Here is an 18969-nt window from a genome sequence, read left to right on the forward strand (position 1 = left end):
TGAAGAAAACCTTCAAGACAGTGTATTTCAGTGATGGCGGACCTATGGCACAGGTGCCAAAGATGGCACTCAGAGTACTCTCTGTGGGCATGAGACCATCCCCCAACCCCCACTCAGAGTTCGTTATTAGAAAGGCAGAGAGACTCAGGAGGAGCTGTTCCCCTCCCCCTCTCATTTCTCACATGACCTGCCCCTCTGCTCAGCAGCCCAATGAGAGAGCTTCCTCCCTCCCTTGTCTAAGATAAGTTAGGGGGGGCATGGCACAACAGTACTCAGTCTAGCAGGTGGGAGTTGGGGCGAGGCCTGGAACTCTGTCTCCAAAAGATTCACCAACACTGGTCTAGTCCAATATCCTCATTTCACATGGTAACAGAGGCCCAAAGATCAGAAGTAACTGTTCCAAGACCATACAGTGAGTTCTCAACTGAACCTGGCCTAGAACTCAGTCTGAATCCAAAGATTTTACAGCTACAGCATACTTTCTCTCATAAAAGAAAATTCTGTTTCAGTATTATTCTCCCAATACACATACACCCCCACCCCCACCCCCAAAGCACATTTCCTTCTTCTTAAATCTTTGCTTGCTACACATTAGAGGCATTAGTCCTTAATATGGAGTCTGGGTCTGATGGTGGCTTTTGTCCATTATTGAAGAACCAGCTTCAATAAGTCTGGAGAGATTCTCACTGAGTTGGCAGCATAGTCCACATATGAATGTTTATACATATATGCACATTCCTTTATATATATATGGGGTTAGTATATATGTATGTATACATATATAACATAATATAATATAACATAATATGATATAACATAATATGACATAATATAACATAACATAATATAATATAATATAATATATAATATTGTATATTATACATATATAAATATATAATGCATATACATATATTTATAATATATTACATAAACAGACACGGTGGCACATATGTATGTATATATATGTGTATATATATATATATACACACACACATATATATATATATTTGTTTGCTTTTAAAGCCAGTGATCTTTGGGAGTTTCTAAGTTAGCTAGAGTTTATGATCTGCTTTGATAAAAGCGGGGCTCATCCTTATGACTTTACACATCCTAGACATGCTAAAGGATGGGGAGGCTAAAACTTGATCACTGCTGCCCAAAGACTCAGAATGTGAACCAATTACAGATTCAAGAGTTGTTTGATGATTAATTCCTGACATCATGCTGCTCTCTTCTCATCTGCCTCTCTTTCTCCTCCAAATTAGAAATCAGGATTTTACTTAACATATCACTCTCCTTGTGTTTTGTGGCTTCCCTATTTAAACCTGATGGCTCCCCATTACCTGCAAAAAAAAAAAAGCAGAATCTGGAATCACAGTACCTGGGTTAGCATCTCAGATCTTTCATCTGCTCTGACCTTAGGGTTGGCTCTTTAACCTCTTGGGGCTTTTTCCTCATCTATAAAATGAATGTGTTGTCCTGGATGACCTCCCAGGTTCCCTTCTCCCAGCCCTCACCTCTAATTCCCTAATCCTGTAACTCCTTCACTTGACACTCAATGATCTCTATCTCCATCTCCCCTCATTATTGCTTTTCTCTTATGCATGAACGACGGATGCCCTCCAAGCAGGATGGCTATTTACTGCTCCTCTACTCACAATTTGTTCTGTTCCCCTGGAAGACCTTGCTTTCATATCCCTGCTCATCTAAACCTTTCCTCCAAGAAGGAAGATGAGATTTGCTAGACAGAGCACTAAGCCTATTATCCCAACGACCTGAGTTCAAATCCAGCCTCAGACATTTACTAGCTACATAAAGTCAATAATTAACTCATGTGCCACAGTTTCCTCATCTATAAAATGAGGATTGGTGAGAGAACAAAATAAGATACTCTTTGTAAAGTGTTTAGAAAGCCTTAAAGTTCTATATAAATGTTCTGATGATGACTATAATGATGTGAATTCCTTACGGATAGGGTTTGGTTTGCTCTTCATATTTCCAATGCCCAGCACAGTGCTATACCTACATCTGGACATAAGAACTTTGACTTAATGAATTGAATTGATTAAGAATTCTCAGGTCAAATTTCATCTCCCCTCCAGGAAGTCTCCCCGACCACTCCACTTCAAACTGATTGGTGTCAGCTTAAAATTTCACTAGAATTTAATCTCTAGCACTATTTATTTTGGAGTTTAGCAGCCTAATTGCCTCTCCCAGCTGATTTCTGTTTCTGTTAAGACTGGATTGCTGCGCTCTTTGTGGTGGACAAAAACTGGAAAATGAGGGGATGCCCTTCAATTGGGGAATGGCTGAACAAATTGTGGTATCTGTTGGTGATGGAATAGTAGTGGTAGTCTCTCAGTGACCGAGAATGACTATTGTCTTTGTGCAGTTTCATCTACGGTGTACCCTCATGTGGCTTTGGAGTCCAAAGGCTGAGGCGCACAGTTTGTGGCACATGGGGCATGGGACGCCAGTTGTTATGGGAGGTGAGGTTGTGGCCTGGTGTCGGCGTTCACACGCAGCGGCAAGACGTCGACGTTGCTCATCTTCAAAGGTGGTGGCGGCCTGGTGAATGTGGGTTCGCCAGCTGCTTCTGTCAGAGGCAGCGAGTTCTAGTTGCTTTGGTGTCGTGCCAGCCCACTTCAAGTTGGACTTTAGCTGATCCTTGAATCTTTTCTTTGGTCGGCCTGGTTTCCTGAGTCCAGCTGACCGATCACCATAGAATACCTGTCTTGGTATTCGCTGTGGGTCCATGCGGATGACGTGTCCAGACCATCGTAGCTGGGTTTGGAGGACCAGGACTTCGATGGTGGTGGAGTTGGCTCTGTCGAGGACTTCCTGGTTGGTGATTCGGTCCTGCCATTGAATCCTTATGATTGACCAGAGGGAGCGTTGGTGGAATTGCTCCAGCTGCTTCATGTGCTTCCGGTACAGTGTCCATGTCTCACAACCATACAGGAGCGAGCTGAGGACCGCTGCGTTGTACACTTTGAGCTTCGTCGCAGTGCTTACACCGCTGTGTTGGAGGACTCTGCAGCGCAGCCGCCCAAGTGCCTGGCTGGCCTTTTGGATCTTGGCATTAATCTCGTGGTCTAGGGACCCGTCGTTGGCGATGGTGCTGCCCAGGTACTTGAAAGTGTTGATGTTAGAAAGCAGCATGCCGTTGATTGTAATGCACGGCTGGTTCGTTGGCCTCCCTGGTGCGGTTTGGAACAGCACCTCTGTTTTGCTGAGGCTGATAGTCAGGCCAAACAGTTTTGTTGCAATAGAGAACATGTCCACAATGGTTTGAAGATGATTTTCTTGGTGGGCCATGAGAGCACTGTCATCTGCAAAGAGAGCTTCCAGGATGAGTCTCTCTGTTGTCTTTGTTTTTGCAGTCAGGCGGCGAAGGTCAAATAGTGAGCCATCCAGTCGGTATTTGATGTAGGCGCCCAGGTCTAGATCCATCACAGCATGTCGTAATACTTGGGTGAAAAATAGGTTGAATAGTACCGGAGCAAGGACACAGCCTTGTTTCACGCCATTGGAGATGTTGAAGTGATCGGAAGTCTCTCCACCAGATAGGACTTCCCCTGTCATGTCGACAAGAAAGAGCTGGATCAGTTTGACGAATTTTGCTGGGCAACCGAGCTTGCTGAGGATCACCCACAATGCGTCCCTGTTCACTGTGTCGAACGCCTTTGTCAGATCTATGAAGACAACGTAGAGACTCAGATTCTGCTCAAGGCATTTTTCCTGCATTTGCCTCACCGTGAAGACCATGTCGATGGTGCTACGATCTGGTTGGAAGCCACATTGTGATTCAGGTAGGTTCTACTCTGAAACAGATGACATGAGTCTGTTGAGTATAACACGGGCAAGGATCTTTCTGGCAGTGGAGAGTAGTGAGATGCCTCTGTAATTGTCACAGGCTGCTCTTGAGCCTTTGTTCTTGTATAGGGCTACGATGGAGGCATCTCTGAGTTCTGGGGGCATGTCTTCCTCTTCCCATATGCTGGTCAGCACTATGTGGAATGCCTGGAGCGCCTTTCCATTTAAGGCCTTGTACACCTCGTTTGGGATCCGTCTTTACTGGGTGCCTTGCCTGCACTCATTTGTTTAATGGCTTTTTGGACTTCCTCTATTGAAGGAGGGACGTCAAGTTGTTCAATGGAGCGATTTTGGGGGATCTTGTCAAGGGCGCTTTGGTCAACTAAAGAGGTTAGGTTGAGAAACTGACTGAAGTGTTCTTTCCACCTGTTGCTGATGCCTTTTTTATCTTTTATGAGAGTGTCACCGTCAGAGGATAGCAAGGGAGTGGTGGTGGGTTTTAATGGCCCATAGACAGTCTTGAGGGCACTGAAAAATTGTTTGTAGTTTTTCATATCAGCAAAGCACTGGATTTCTTCTGCCTTTTTTTCCCACCATCGGTCTTGCATCTTCCTGATCTCACGCTGCGCTGTGGCTTGAAGAGATTTGAATCTGTCCTTTTTAGGAGCAGAGTTTGGGTTATTTTGCCACTCCATAAAGGCTTTGTTCTTCTTGCTCAATAGGTCTTCAATAGCAGTGTTGTTCTCGTCAAACCAGTCCTGGTGGTTGCGTTGTTTGGGGCCTAGGACTGCCTTTGATGTTTCCTTCACTGCGTCTCTGAACTGGTTCCATTTCTCGGTTGAGCTTCCAGTGAGTGTTCCCTTGGCAGACAGCTTGTTGTCCAGGCAGGACTGGAATGTTTGCAAATAAGATGGATCTCTAAGACAACTCATGTTGTAAAATGTGCGAACTGTCTGGGCGCGTTTTGGATGGCGAGGCGCAATGCGCATTTGAAGAGTCGCTCTAACCAATCGGTGGTCTGTCCAGCATTCAGCTCCTCTCATGGCTCTGGTGATCTTTACATCCTGGATGTCTCGCCGGCGTACAATAATGTAGTCAATGAGATGTCACTGTTTTGATCGTGGATGCATCCACGTTGTTTTATATTTGTTCGCCATTCTGAACACAGTGTTCATGATGGTGAGTTCAAACTCTGAGCATTTGCTGAGTAGCAGTAGGCCATTGTTGTTCATTTTGCCCATGCCGTGTTTGCCGAGCACTCCTTTCCATCTTTTATGGTCCTGGCCAACGCAGTCGTTGAAGTCTCCCAGTAGTATCAGCTTGTCATTTGTGGGCACTGAGTGCAGGATGGCGCTCAGGTCAGAGTAGAACTGCTCGATGGTCTCCTCTGTGCTGGTCAGTGTAGGGACATATGCGCTGATGATGGTGGCATACCGGTCTTTGCTGAGAGGCAAAAGGATCTTCATGAGCCTCTCGCTGATGCCCACAGGCAAGTCTGGCAGCTGTTTGAGTAAAGTAGTCTTGATGGCCAGGCCAACACCATGGATTCTGTATTCATTTGAGGCTCTACCGTTCCAGAAGAAGGTGTATCCAGTGGTGGGTTCGCTGAGTGATCCCTCTTCTGGTAAGCGTGTTTTGCTTAAGGTTGCAATGTCGATGTTATATCGTGCCAGTTCTTTACAGATTATTCTCTCTATCAAGTAATGTCCTCATGTTCCATGCTCCTAGTAGGAGTTTCTTTGTTATTTTTTCTTTGATTTTGACCGCTTAAAGGGGATGACCTGCCAGCCATGGTATTCTGACTGGGTGTTTGTAGGGCAGGCAATGTTTAGGACCCCTTTTCTAGTCTCCTCCCTTGATTAGGGTGAGCAGTGATGTCCTAGAGAGGGCTGCTCAGTCACCCAGGATGCTGCCAAATGTCCCTGCTGCCCACAAGGCCGAGCGACCGCTGGTCCGTGGGCCGCCTACATGCAGGATCGTGACTACAACTGCCAGTGGTCACCTCCACCTGTTGCGTTGTCACTCCCCCATCGCCGCAGGTCTTGAAGAGGGTGGACAGGGTTAGGATAGATGAGTGTGCACAAAGATACTTGTGTGTGAAAGAGATTTAAGTGGAAAAGTCGATGCACAGACAGTCCCACTCTCTCGGCGTTGGAAGCCTGGGTCCAGTGGCACGAAAAATTGTTACATCTGGAGACTTCCTCAGCTGCATTGGATGGCCGTGTTGGCCTTCGTGCTCCAACACGCCCTAAGCACTCCACAGTGCTTTGCTGCATCGCCATCTCAGCTGTTGAAACTTATTATTAGTTTCTTCCGTCTGTTCGGCCAAAGCAGTCTTCACATGCTGGGTGAGCAAAGCCCTGGTTCACCAGGGGTCGATGACCCAATGGCTACCCTCACAAGGTTTGGCCGGCCTGTCGAAGCCATTGCCCAGGGTGTGGCCCCTGCTGCATGCTAGCAGCTACTGGGAGCCACAAGTGAGAGCTGGGTGTCAGGTGGGGGTTAGAGGCTGGAGAGCTGCCCTAGGAGGGCACAACAGGCCCTCCATACCAGAGATACTACCCCTCCCTGAGCACCCCATACACATGATGGAATACTATTGTGCAAAAAAGGAATAATAAAGTGGAGGAGTTCCATGGAGACTGGAACAACCTCCAGGAAATGATGCAGAGCGAAAGGAGCAGAACCAGGAGAACATTGTACACAGAGACTGACACATTGTAGTACAAGAGAACGTAATGGACTTCTCCAGTAATGGCTTTACAGTGTCCCTGAACAACCTGCAGCGATCTATGAGGAAAAAAAAAACAAAAAACTACCCTCAAGCAGAGGACAAACTGAGGGAGTAAAAACACCGAGGAAAAGCAGCTGCGTGACTATAGAGGTTGAGGGGACATGATCGAGGAGAGACGCTAAATGAGCGCCCTAATGCAAATACCAACAACAAGGAAATGGGTTCAGAGCAATGACACATGTGATACCCAGACTAATCACCCAGCTAGGGAAGGGGTGGGTGAAAGGGGGAAGGAAAAGAAAATGATCTGTTTCTAATGAACAATGTATGAAAATAACCAAATAAAATAATGTTTTAAAAACTAAAAAAAAAAAAGACTGGATTGTGAGCTCAGCTTCTAGACAATGAAGTAGGGTCTCGGGTTCCTCATTGCTACCACCCAACCCCCACCTCCCCAAAACTTTTCTATAGAGCACTTCAGACACATGATCTCTAACCATCCCCATGATGACTTTATACCATCAGCAGGATAAGTATGATTGTGCCTCCCCTTTCCCCATCATTGAGGAAAATAGAGCTTGGAGGGATTAAAAAAGTGACTTGACCGAGGTCACCTAAATGGCAGAGACCACTTGAACTCAGCTCCCCTCTTTAGAGAATCAGGAATTCAAATAAAAAAATGAATATTAAAATCTTTTTACATGTAATTGAGAAATAGTTAATGATAAAAGAAAACATTTTTTTAAAAATTGCATAAGCTTGAATACTAAGCTCTGACACTCATTGGATATGGGATTTTTGACTGTTTTCCTAATTTTCTCATATCTGGTCCAGTCCTGCCTGGAATCTTCAGCATCAAGGTACTTTTTCACTAATATTTTAATATTTTACTCATTCTGAGACTTTAAAATGAACTCTTTAAAAATGTTCTATTCATCAGGAGCAACTTAAAAGAAATCATGCTGGGTTTACTGAACCTCTTTGATTCTCATTTTGCTTTGCATTGAAACAGAGAAAATAAGGCTTCCTCCGCCTCCTTCACAGGGTAGTTTCAAAAAGATAATATATGTGGAAGCATTTTATAAACATGGTACCTGGGGGGCAGCTAGTTGGCACAGTGGATAGAGTCAGGAGAACCTGGGTTCAAATCTGGCCTCAGACTCTTCCTAGATATGTGACTCTGGGCAAGTCACTTAACCTCATTTGCCTAGCCCTTATCCTTCTCTCTTAGAATTGTTACTAAGAAAGAAAGGGTTTTTAAAAAATAAGTAAGAGGAAGACTTGTACAAGAATATTCATAGCTGTGCTCTTTGTGGTAGCGAAAAATTGAAAAATGGGGGAGTGTCCATCGATCGGGGAATGGCTGAATAAATTGTGGTATCTGTTGGTGATGGAATACTGTTGTGCTAAAAGGAATAATAAACTGGAGGAATTCCATGTGAACTGGAACAACCTCCAGGAAGTGATGCAGAGCGAAAGGAGCAGAACCAGGAAAACATTGTACACAGAGACTGATACACTGTGGCACAATCAAACATAATGGACTTCTCTACTAGCAGCAATGCAGTGATCCAGGACATTTCTGAAGGACTTGGGAGAAAGAATGCTGACCACATCCAGAGAAAGAACTGTGGAAGCAGAAACACAGAAGAAAAACAACTGCTTGATCACATGGGTTGATGGGGATATGACTGGAGATACATGTAGACTCTAAATGATCACCCTGGTGCAAATATCAATAATATTGATCTTGATCAATGACACATGTAAAACCCAGTGGAATTGAGTGTTGTTGGCTATGGGAGGGGGGGTGGGAGGAGGGAAGGAAAAGAACATGACTTTTGTAACAATGGAAAATTTTTCTTAATCAATTAAATAAATTTTTTTTTTTAAAGTAAGGTGGCAGCAAGGTGGTTCAGTGGATAGAGTAAAAGGTCTGGAAATGGGAGATCCTGGATTCAAATGTGGCCTCTGATACTTCGTAGCTATGTGACCCTGGACAAGTCACTTAACCCCCATTGCCTAGCCTTTACCACTCTTCTGCCTAGGAACTGATATTTAGTATTAATGCTAATAGAGAAGGTAAAAAATAAAATAAACATCCCTCATTGGGCATAATAAAGCTTTATCATTTTAATTGCCTTAATGAAAACTGTACATCTAGGCTCAAATCCAGTTCCGACCATCACTCATCTGGTCTTTAGCAAGTTAATTCTATACTCTGTTTCTCCATCTGTAAAATGGAGTGAAGGGACACTAATGTACCAGAAAAAATAATGACTATTGGGGCAGCTGGGTAGTTCAGTGGGTTGAGAGTCAGACCCAGAGGTCCTGGGTTCAAATCTGACCTCAGACACTTCCCAGCTGTGTGACCCTAGGTAAGTCAATTAACCCACATTGCCTAGCCCTTACTGATCTTCTGCCTTGGAACCAGTAAGCAGTATTGATTCTAAGACAGAAGGTAAGATTTAAAAAAGAAATAATGACTATGAGGAATTCATGGGAACTCAGAAAGACTTGTATGAGGGGATGCATAAAGAAGGAAGAATAAGGGACAGTTTAATAAGGAAAAGATGACAATGAGGGCAACTCAACTTGGATGAATTGAAAGGAGCCATCTCAGCCTTAGAGAGATGATGAAATACACCTCCCTCCCTTCAGGAGAAATGTGGATGGGATATATACCAGACACAATCAAGGCAAGGCTGGTACTTTCTTTGCTTTTGAAAAACTGTTTTTCTTTGTTATAAGCAAGGCTTCAAGGGAAAGGTGGGGGCATACATGGTCATGTACCAAACATAGTCAAGACAAGGTGGGATGTTTTCTTTGTCACAAGCAGAGATTCAAGGGAGAGATGGGGGCAGGAAGTATAAAGTAAATGACTAATAAAAATAAAAGGCATAATGAACATTTTTATTATGGTTTGAACCAGACTTGTTATTTCCTTGGTGTGAGATACATCTGGTGAAGGAACTCTGTTATGCAATTCATAATCTTAAGAGAATTGGGGGGAGGGGGCAGCTGGGTAGCTCAGTGGATGGAGAGCCAGGCCTAGAGATGGGAGGTCCTGGGTTCAAATCTAACCTCAGACACTCACTTCCTAGCTGTGTGACCCTGGGCAAGTCATTTAACCCCTAGCCCTTATCACTTTTCTGCCTTGGAACCAATATATAGTATTGACTCTAAGATGGAAAGTAAGGGTGTAAAAAAAAAAAAAGAAAGAATATTGGGGTTTGGGGTAGAGGGACACAGAGGAATTAGATAACTTGCTTAGAGTCATATAGCTAGTATGTATCATGACTTTGAGTTCATCTCTTTACAAATTATGCCATGTTTCTTCTCACTAAAACTTAAAAATTAAATAAATAGGAAGAAGAGAGAGAAGATAAAATTAGATCAGACAACAAAATCTTTCTCAGTTCTAAACCATATGATTCTTTATTTTGTTTGGTTACATTATATTTCTGTAAAACTTTCAAAAAGAGAGAATAAAACTTAGTTTCATGCAAATGTCTGTTTCTCCCACAATGACTGGATCCCTTGCATTTGTACTAGGGTTTTGGCTGGTATCTCAGAGGGATTTAACAGGGCAAATACCAACAGAAGAATGCATGTGAACAAGGGCAAGTTTCTTTGCTTTGTCACCTGGGGGTGAAGAAAAAAATAAAACAAACCCAATGCAACAATTCTTGAGCTATCAAACTTGACCCAGCTTTGGTTTGGCAGATTTTCAGTCCTGGCAAGAGAATGAGCTGAGTTTACAAGGTTCTTAGACCAGGCTATAAATCACAGCATTTCCTAGCTAAGCAGTCATCTATCTCCCTTAGTCCACTTCCCCCAGTGAGTCATAACCACAAGGGGAAGCAGCTAAAATGCCCCTTTCTTATCTTGTCCCTGTTTGCCTTCAGGGATGGAGTCAGGTCCTTCCTCAGAGGCAGCAGATCAAGGTAGAAGCTTGAATTTCATAGGATCTGAGGATGGCTAACTGGAAGAGATCAGCTGGTCCAAGAAGTCTTAACATTTTATGTGCCATGGACCCCTGTGGCAATCTAGTGGAGCCTAAGGACCCCCTCAGGATCATGTTTTTTTAATGCATAAAATGCATAGGATTACAAAGGGAAATCAATTATATTGAAATAGTTATCGATACACATATTAAACAACAAGAACAACAAAGTGGTGAACCTAATTTGGTCCAATCACACTCCACCCCATTTTGGAGTGGGAGAAACTGAGGCCCAGAGAGAAGAATAGATGTTTTTATGGTAACACAGCAAAATTCTTGTCTATGAAGCTGGGAGCTCGGCCAGCAATAAGTGAATTACATTCTGCCACTTTTGTAAGAACCAAACTGTAATCCGAAAGCTTGAAAGGGTTCTCCTGGATTTCTTGGAGAAGAGAAACCTTATAAAAGATTTCAGTTCCCCTGAATGGAGCTAGAAACCCAGCGGCCTTATTCAAGGAACAAAGGACAAGTGGGTGAAGAGGTAGCATTGTCTAGCACTTAGAGGACCTGGGTTCAAATGCCAGCTTTGTGTTATTAACTATTAGCGTGGCCTAGGGCAAGTCCTATCCTTACTTTGGGATCCCATTTACTCCTCTGTAAAGGATAGGTATGATCTAAATGATCTGTAAGGTGTCTTCCAGCTCTTAGTCCTATAATTCTAAGAAACCACAAGAAAACACCAATGTATGTATTGTGTGTAAGTCTGACTTTGAAGGAGCATGGAGTGCCAGTCAATCTCTTGGTTTAGCCTCCAAAAATCATCACTGGTACATAAAGTTGGTCCACCTTATCCCTCTAAAGCTTTATATCTCCACCATCTCACTCTAACTTGATTGAAATCACTGCTGAGCTCATTCCAATATGCCTTTTGGAATCCCTAATCTATTAGCAATGTCTTGAAGTTTTTTAAATAATGGAAACCCTGCTCTCCTCCTGAGGATGAATGGTACATCCATAGCAACCTTATGGCATTTATTTCTCTAAAACTCCCAATTTTAAGAGCTAGAATTGAGGCAAGCATATTCCTTTCCTCTCACTGGCACAACAGAAAGAGCCCTTTTTGTGAAATCAGAAAACCTAGGTTTGAATCCATTTCTAAACTTCTGTGGCCCGAGTCAAAATTCCTCAGAATTCTTCTCCTCACCCTTGTTACAACTCTGCTGTGATGTAATGCTTGCCCCTTGTATATTTTTGCTCAAGTGTTCAATAGCTATTAACCCAAATTACTTCCCCTCTCTTCGCCATAATTTTCTCATCTGTAAAATGAAGTGGTTGGACTTGATGACCTCTAAAGTTCCTCCCAGAAGCCTTCCAGAATGACCATTCCCTTCCCACTCTCACTCAACAACCAACTTTTCATCTATCTAGAGCCATGAAAATTTGCTTTATTGGTCATGGTCCTTCTTTGTTGCTGTTGCAAACCAACTTCCAAGATGTTCTTCCAACTTTGGTATCTACTTTATGGTCTTCCTCTTCATTCCACCCACACCATCATCCCTCTGAAATTTCAATATGGATGACTTTACTAAAAACCTAACCACCCAAACCCTCAACCTCTTTGATGTCTGCATCCTTTAACTCCAATGAGGACTATCCACCCCCCCCCCAACTAGATGCCCTCTCCTTCCTTAGTGTCAAATATGCCATCCTCTCTTAACAGGAAGGTTCTCCTCCTACTTATTCTCAATTACTTCTTAGATAGGTTTTGCCACACCTCTAGAAATTTACAGTATCATAAGGGTACTCAGATGTCATCTGGTCTAACCCTTGTTCAATTCATTAAGTCTAAAATTTATCAAGTAAAAGGCTCCCAATGATCTATTTAACACCCCCCACCCCCAGTGACGTGGATCTCACTCTTTTAAAAATGCCTGGTTTAGGAGAACATTGTACACAGAAACTGATACACTGTGGTACAGTCAAATGTAATGGACTTCTCCAATAGTAAAAACACAGAAGAAAAAACAACTGCTTGAATACATGGATTGAAGGGATATGGTTGGGGATGTAGACTCTAAATGAACATCCTACTGCAAACAGCAACATGGAAATAGGTTCTGATCAAGGACACAAGTAATACCCAATGAAATTGCATGTCTGCTGCAGGAAGGGTGGAGGGAGGGGAGAGAGGGAAATAACATAATTCTTGTAACCAAGGAATAATGTTCTAAATTGGCTAAATAAATTAATTTAAATTTAAAAAAATTTTTTTAAATGCCTGGTTCATTTGTGTCTAAAATACTCATCAGACTTCATGAATTTTTTTCTTAACATGTCTGCGTGGTCATTACAAAAATATACCTATTATTTAGTCATTGGGCCATGTATGGATTCCATGGCTCTGTATCCCAGCCAGGTTCACCTTTTGATGGAAAATGCCAGTATCAAAATCAGGCTCTGAGGAAGAGGAAGGGAAAATATACTGACCTTTAGGAATTTTAATCATCTTAATGTCAAAAGAAATTGCTGTCTAGTGTGTAGTGTGCCTTCAAAGTAAAATGGGAATGGCATGGGTTCATTAAAAATAGTGGGCAATAAAAGGCCAGCCAGTGGAGAAATGCAATGCCAAAAGAAGCTTGTTTATAGACATACTGATAGTGATTAACTCAAAGAAATGTACTTTATAAATCTAACAGTATACATACATGTATTGATACTGTGAATTTTAAGTTATAAAAGGCTTTTTTGCTTGGAACTCAATTATCCTCATAGCTGTTGAGAGACAAATGATTGTGCAACAAAGCAATAAAATCTCAAAAAGAAAATTCTAATTGATGGTACTGATTATTAGCATTTTTTCTCACATTGAACTATAATCTCCCTTTCTGAGACATTTACCCTTTAATCCTCATTCTGTACCCCAGAATAAAATGAGTCTTATCCAGCTTCTGGATAGCAGCAGTTCAAATATCATTAACTGCTCTTATTAAATATCTTTTTTTAAACCTTTACCTTCTGCCCTAGAATTGACACCAAGTATCATTTTCAAGGCAAAGCAGCGGTAAGAGCTAGGCAATCAGGGTTAATTGACTTACCCAGGGTCACATAGCTAGGAAGTGTCTGAGGTCAAATTTGAACCCAGGACTTCTTGTCTCTAGGCCTGGCTCTCTAACCACTGAACCACCTAGTTGCTCCTCTCATTAAATATCTTAATAAGCCTGGCCACCGATATGCCCCAGCTTATCAATGTCACTTTTAATAATAACTGGACCAAGTGTAATCCTAATGTCATCCCACCAGGGCACCTCTCTTACTGTGGATCCTTTTATTACAGTTAATGTGGTATTAGGGGCTTTTTTTGGTTGCTACATAGTACTGTTGACTCACTGAATTTAAAGACTACCAACATCCTTAGGTTTTATTTATAATGAGCCCCCCCCCCCCCAACTCCATAGTCTGTACTCATGCTAGCAATTGTCTAATCCAAACACAGGACTCCATATTTATCTCTCTAAAATTTCTGCTATCACTAGCCAACTATTCTTGAGCTATTGAGATCCACTGGCTTATGGTCTTCTTCTCCATCCAACTCCCTGCATTCATTCAAAGCAGGAAGGGATCACGGTGGATAGAGCACTGGGCTTCAAATCAGGAAAATCTGAGTTCAAATCCACCTTCAGACACATCTTAGCTGTGTAACCCTGGGCAAATCACATAACTTCTCTCAACTTCGATTTCCTCATCTATAAAATGGTGATAATAATAGCAACTACCTCAAAGGATTATTATGAGAATCAAATGAGATATTTATAAAATGCTTACCACAATGCCTGGACCATTCTAGAGGCTTAATAAATAGCTACTCCCTTTCCCTACATAGCCTTATTCTATATTTCATATAAACACCATGAAGACAGGAAGGGTTGTTGAACTTAAGAGGGGTAAGGACCGGTCCCTAGGACATGCTACAGTCTTCCATACTGTTATCATTCCCTTCATTATTACCCTTTAGGTCTCCACATGGAACCAGGTTTTTTTTTTTCCTAAGTTACTATCATCAAATACTAGCCCTCATCTTGTCCCAAAGGAGAAAATGATATTTTGCCAAATATCTTCCTGAAATACAGATATACTATATTAACATATACATGACATTTTCCTCATCTGCCTAACTTTCTTTATGTGGGTAATATGGGAGAGGTGGGGGGTCTGGAGTCTGGCCCTGGGATTTCATCCATGTGGGGAATGCCTGGTAAGGAATCTCACTCACCCACACAACTCCGCCATAACTTAAAATCTTGAAGAGTTACCTAGGGCACTTGCCTATAGTCACACAGCCAGTATGCACAGAAGGTAGGACTTGAACCCAGGTTGTTCTGAATCCCAAGCCAACTCTCTACCCACTACACCACACTGGCTGTCAAGTTTAATGACCATCTCAAAAATATCAAATGAGCCTGGTATCAAGTAATCTCTTCCTGATGAATTCAGTTCTTAGTGAGCCACTATTTCTTTTCTAAGTGCATACAAACAATCCATGTAATAATACATCCTACAGTTTGCCCAGGAATTGTCCAGGAAGCCCAGAGTCAGTCTTATGAAGCTTTACTACTTCCTTTAAAGACAAACAAATGGGATATTTGCCTATCTCCACTCATGAGAGTAAGATGTGGAAAGCTGTACTAATTTTACAAATGAAGAAACTATGACCCAGAAAACTGAGTGACTTACTTTAAGTTTATACAGGTAGGGCATTTGGGGTGGCTCAATGGATAGAGATGGGAGGTCAACCTGGCCCCCAACATTTCCTAGCTGTGTGATCCTGGGCAAATCAAGTTAACCCCAATTGACGTCTTTTTATGCCTCTTATCCCTTGGAACCAATACTCACTATTGGTTCCAAGACAGAAAGAAGATAAGGTTTTAAAAAATAAAAGGCACACAGGTAGAATCCCATTCAAACCTCCTGACTTCAGATCCAATTCTCTTTCCCCCGTACCATGTTGCCATAACCTTTCTCCTCCTTTACCTTTCCAATATTTCCAACTTGGCTCAGCCATCAAAGAATCACAGAATTTTCCAGTTGGGAAGATTTTTTAAAGCCATCCCAACTATAGGATACCAGACCAGTGGTCAGCCAGTTTTTGCTTGAAGATCTTTAATGAAAAAGAACCTACTACTTTGCAAGGCAGCCAATTTCACATTGGCACTATTCTAATTGTTGGGAAGTTCTTTCTGACATTAAGCCCTAGTGCATCTCTTTCTAATATCTACCAATGAGTGTCCCCTGGTTCTTTCCTCTGGAGTCAAAGAGAACAAGTCCGATTCTTCCTCTAAGAGAAAATCTTTAAATCCTCAGAGAGAACTATTAGGTTCCTCTTGAATTTTCTCTTCTCTAGGCTAAATATCCTCAGTTTCTTCAATTGATCTTCTTATGACATCGAATCTGAATTATACTATCTTTTCAGGACCATGAAATAGAACATGTTCAAGCTGGATGCTTTGAATGGACTTATTAGCAATTATCTAATTTACTTTGTCTTGGTTTTTAACTCTTTCTACTGTTTTTGTTCACAGCATCATTGCATTTCAGCATTCACAGATTCTCAGAGAAGGACAGGTAGCAGATTTTAGTTCTCTATCAAGAGAAACTTCTATTCAAGGTCTCCGAAACCAGAAAGGGTTAGTCTTGATAAGTAGTTGTTACTCATCAGTGGAAGTATGCAAGTAGATGCAAAAATGCTATTTCTCTGAATGGCAGAATTTCTTAAGAACTCACTGCATAGGGGTAGCTAGGTAGCTCAGTGAATAGAAAACTAGACCTGGAGACAGAGGGTCCTGAGTTCCAATTTGGCCTCACATACTTCCTGACTGTGTGATCCTGGCAAGTTACTTATCCTTAGTTGCTTACTCTTTATTGCTCTTCTGCTTTGGAACTAATACTTAGTGTAGATTCTGAGAGAGAAGGTAAGGCATTTTTTCCCCAAGGAAAACAAACAAACAAACTTACTATGTGCCAAGCAATGAGAATACAAATAGAAAAGTCCAATTAGTCTCAGCTCCCCAAAAGCTAATATTCTTAATTTGTGCAAGAAAGCAAATATTAAGAACATTCAGCTGAAAGGCAGATTGAAAGGCCCAGAAATACTGAGAGTGTAGAAGCAGAGAGGTTGGCAAGGGCCATGGCTACTTGGAGTGCTATAAGGGAAATTCCTGTTAGGTGGAACTAGATGGCTTCTCAGTGCCTTTCCGAAATGGAGAGTGTACAATTTAAACAGTTGAATACCTGTTGAATCTGTGATTTCATCAGCTGGGGAGTCTCAGTGTGGGAACTCCTTTCAACCAACCCTTCTGTGATTTGGTAGGTAAGTCTTGAAAGGTGTTTCAGGCAAAGAGAATTGAACTGATTGGGCCAGTCAATAATGGAGTAACAGTAACAGAGACAGAATTTGAACACAAATTTTCTGGATTTCAACCTCAGCTCTCAAGCCTTCTATGTTGCCTCTTCTAACATTTCATACTAGTGTGATGATTTGATTCACTGCCATTACTCCACCCAAGTCTCTGATTATACCTTGCAAGGAAATGGACAGACCTTTTAGAGGTTATCTAAACCAAAAATGTTAACTGCTACCTAGCTTCTGTGGAGGGCTATTTCTGCATGGGGCATTCTAAGTAAAGAATTATGCAGTTACTCTTCCACTAGATCTAAAAAGGCCCTCACCCCATTTATCAGGGCGACTGAAATAACATCATTCTGACAATATTAGTAGCTCAGGCTTATTTACGGTTTTAGTCTAAGAACAAGGTTCACAAAATTCCTTATGTATGTAGTCTAATTTGATCCTCATACCCCTGGGAGGTGGATACCATTACCATTTTATTTTAGAAATGAAGAAACTGAGGCTGGGAAAGGTTAATAGATTTGCTTAGGTGGCATAGTAAATATCTGAAGTAGGATTTGAACACAGGTCTTCCTGATTCCAAGTCCAGCACTCTAATCCCTGAAAACAGCCCAGTAGAGGAGGTAGTACAAAGCCCTGGCTTACTACTCAGGTAGAGGTTCCAGAATGCATTCAACTCCAGACCTGGATTTAGGAAGATCTTCTTGAGTTCAAATCCAATCTCAGACACTTACTACCTATGTGATCTTGGGCAAGTTCCTTAATACTGTTTGCCTCAGTTTCCTCATTTGTCAACTAAACTGGAGAAAGAAATGGCAAACACTCCAATATCTGTGCCAAGAAAAGTCCAAAATTTGGGTAAAGAGTGAGAAACAACTGAAAAAAAATGTCTGAAGATTTGTCAACAGAGATGTCAATTTATCTCTTTAGAACTCAGTTTCCTTACCTATTAAGTGAAAATAACACTGCTTGACGATCATAATGGTAACTGATGTTTATATAGTGTTCTCAAGGTTGCACACGCTTTCTATACATCATGTAATTTGAACTTCAGTTGGGAGGTAGATATGACAGCTTTGGTTATCCTCCTTTTACAGTTGCAAAAGATGAAGGTAAGGGAGGTTAAGAAACTTTTATATAATCATACCCCTAACAAGTGACAGAGATGTAGTCTGAACCCACTTCTTTGGGATTCCAAGCCTAGCTTTGTGTCTACTACATCATGGTACCTCACTCTCTTCTTGTCTTTTACTTGTTTCTCTTACAGGATTATTGGGGAGAACAAAATGTAGAATGCTTTAGAAATAGGAGCGATTATTATAGTATCATTTTGACAGATGAATAAACTGAGACTAAGAGATTAAGTGACTTGTCTCAGGTCATAGAGTTAGTAAATGATAGATTAGGCATCATCACCAATTTCAATTCAATCAAGTCAGAAGATGTGGAGTAGAGGTAGGAACCAAGGGGAATATCATAGCTATCCCCAAGTAAGAGAAAGGATGTAATGAAGAAGAGAGCTCTACCTTGTGGTTGGTCCCAGAAGACAAAACTAGGGGGCCAGTGAGTGAAAGTTCCAAGGAGGCTGACCAGAACAATGAAAGGAAACACTTCCCCACAATTAGAGATGTCTAACCATTTCATGAAATGAACAACTTTGTGAGGTATTAAGGCTCCTATAAGATCACAGATATCAAGAACCGGAAGGGAGCTCAGAAGCTATCAAATCCAACCCCCTCATTTTGCACGTGAGGAAATTGAAGTCAAGGAAGGTTAAGTGACTTAACTTGGAGAAGGTCACACATACAGGTAGTAAACATCAGAAGCAAGATTTGAACTCAGTTTCTCTGATTCCAATGCTAGTCTCTTTTCCACTGTACCACATTGTAGAGGTTGGTATTATCAATTATATATATTATATATCATAATATAACAACAGATCTCATTTTTATAGAACTTTAAGATGAGCAAAGTACATTATTTTGTTTGAACCACTAAACACTCCAATGAGGTAGGTGTCTGTTAACAGGTTACAGATAAAGAAACAGAAGCATCAAGAGGTTTAAGTTA

At 41.7% G+C, this 18969-nt stretch overlaps 1 protein-coding gene across 7 annotated transcripts in view; it reads right to left on the reverse strand.

Moving 5' to 3' along the window:
• SH3TC1 (SH3 domain and tetratricopeptide repeats 1) overlaps positions 1 to 18969 on the reverse strand; it is a 127813-nt gene that overhangs the window by 49173 nt on the left and 59671 nt on the right. The window contains exon 1 of one of the 7 annotated variants that reach the window (XM_056802378.1): positions 11 to 152. The exons of the other annotated variants lie outside the window; for them this stretch is intronic. The gene's annotated coding sequence lies outside the window, so the exon portion shown is untranslated. Of the gene's footprint in view, positions 1 to 10; positions 153 to 18969 lie in introns of those variants that run through there. 7 annotated transcript variants of the gene reach the window in all.

Source organism: Monodelphis domestica, chromosome 6 (genome assembly GCF_027887165.1).
Source record: "Monodelphis domestica isolate mMonDom1 chromosome 6, mMonDom1.pri, whole genome shotgun sequence".
Lineage (NCBI taxonomy): Eukaryota > Metazoa > Chordata > Mammalia > Didelphimorphia > Didelphidae > Monodelphis > Monodelphis domestica.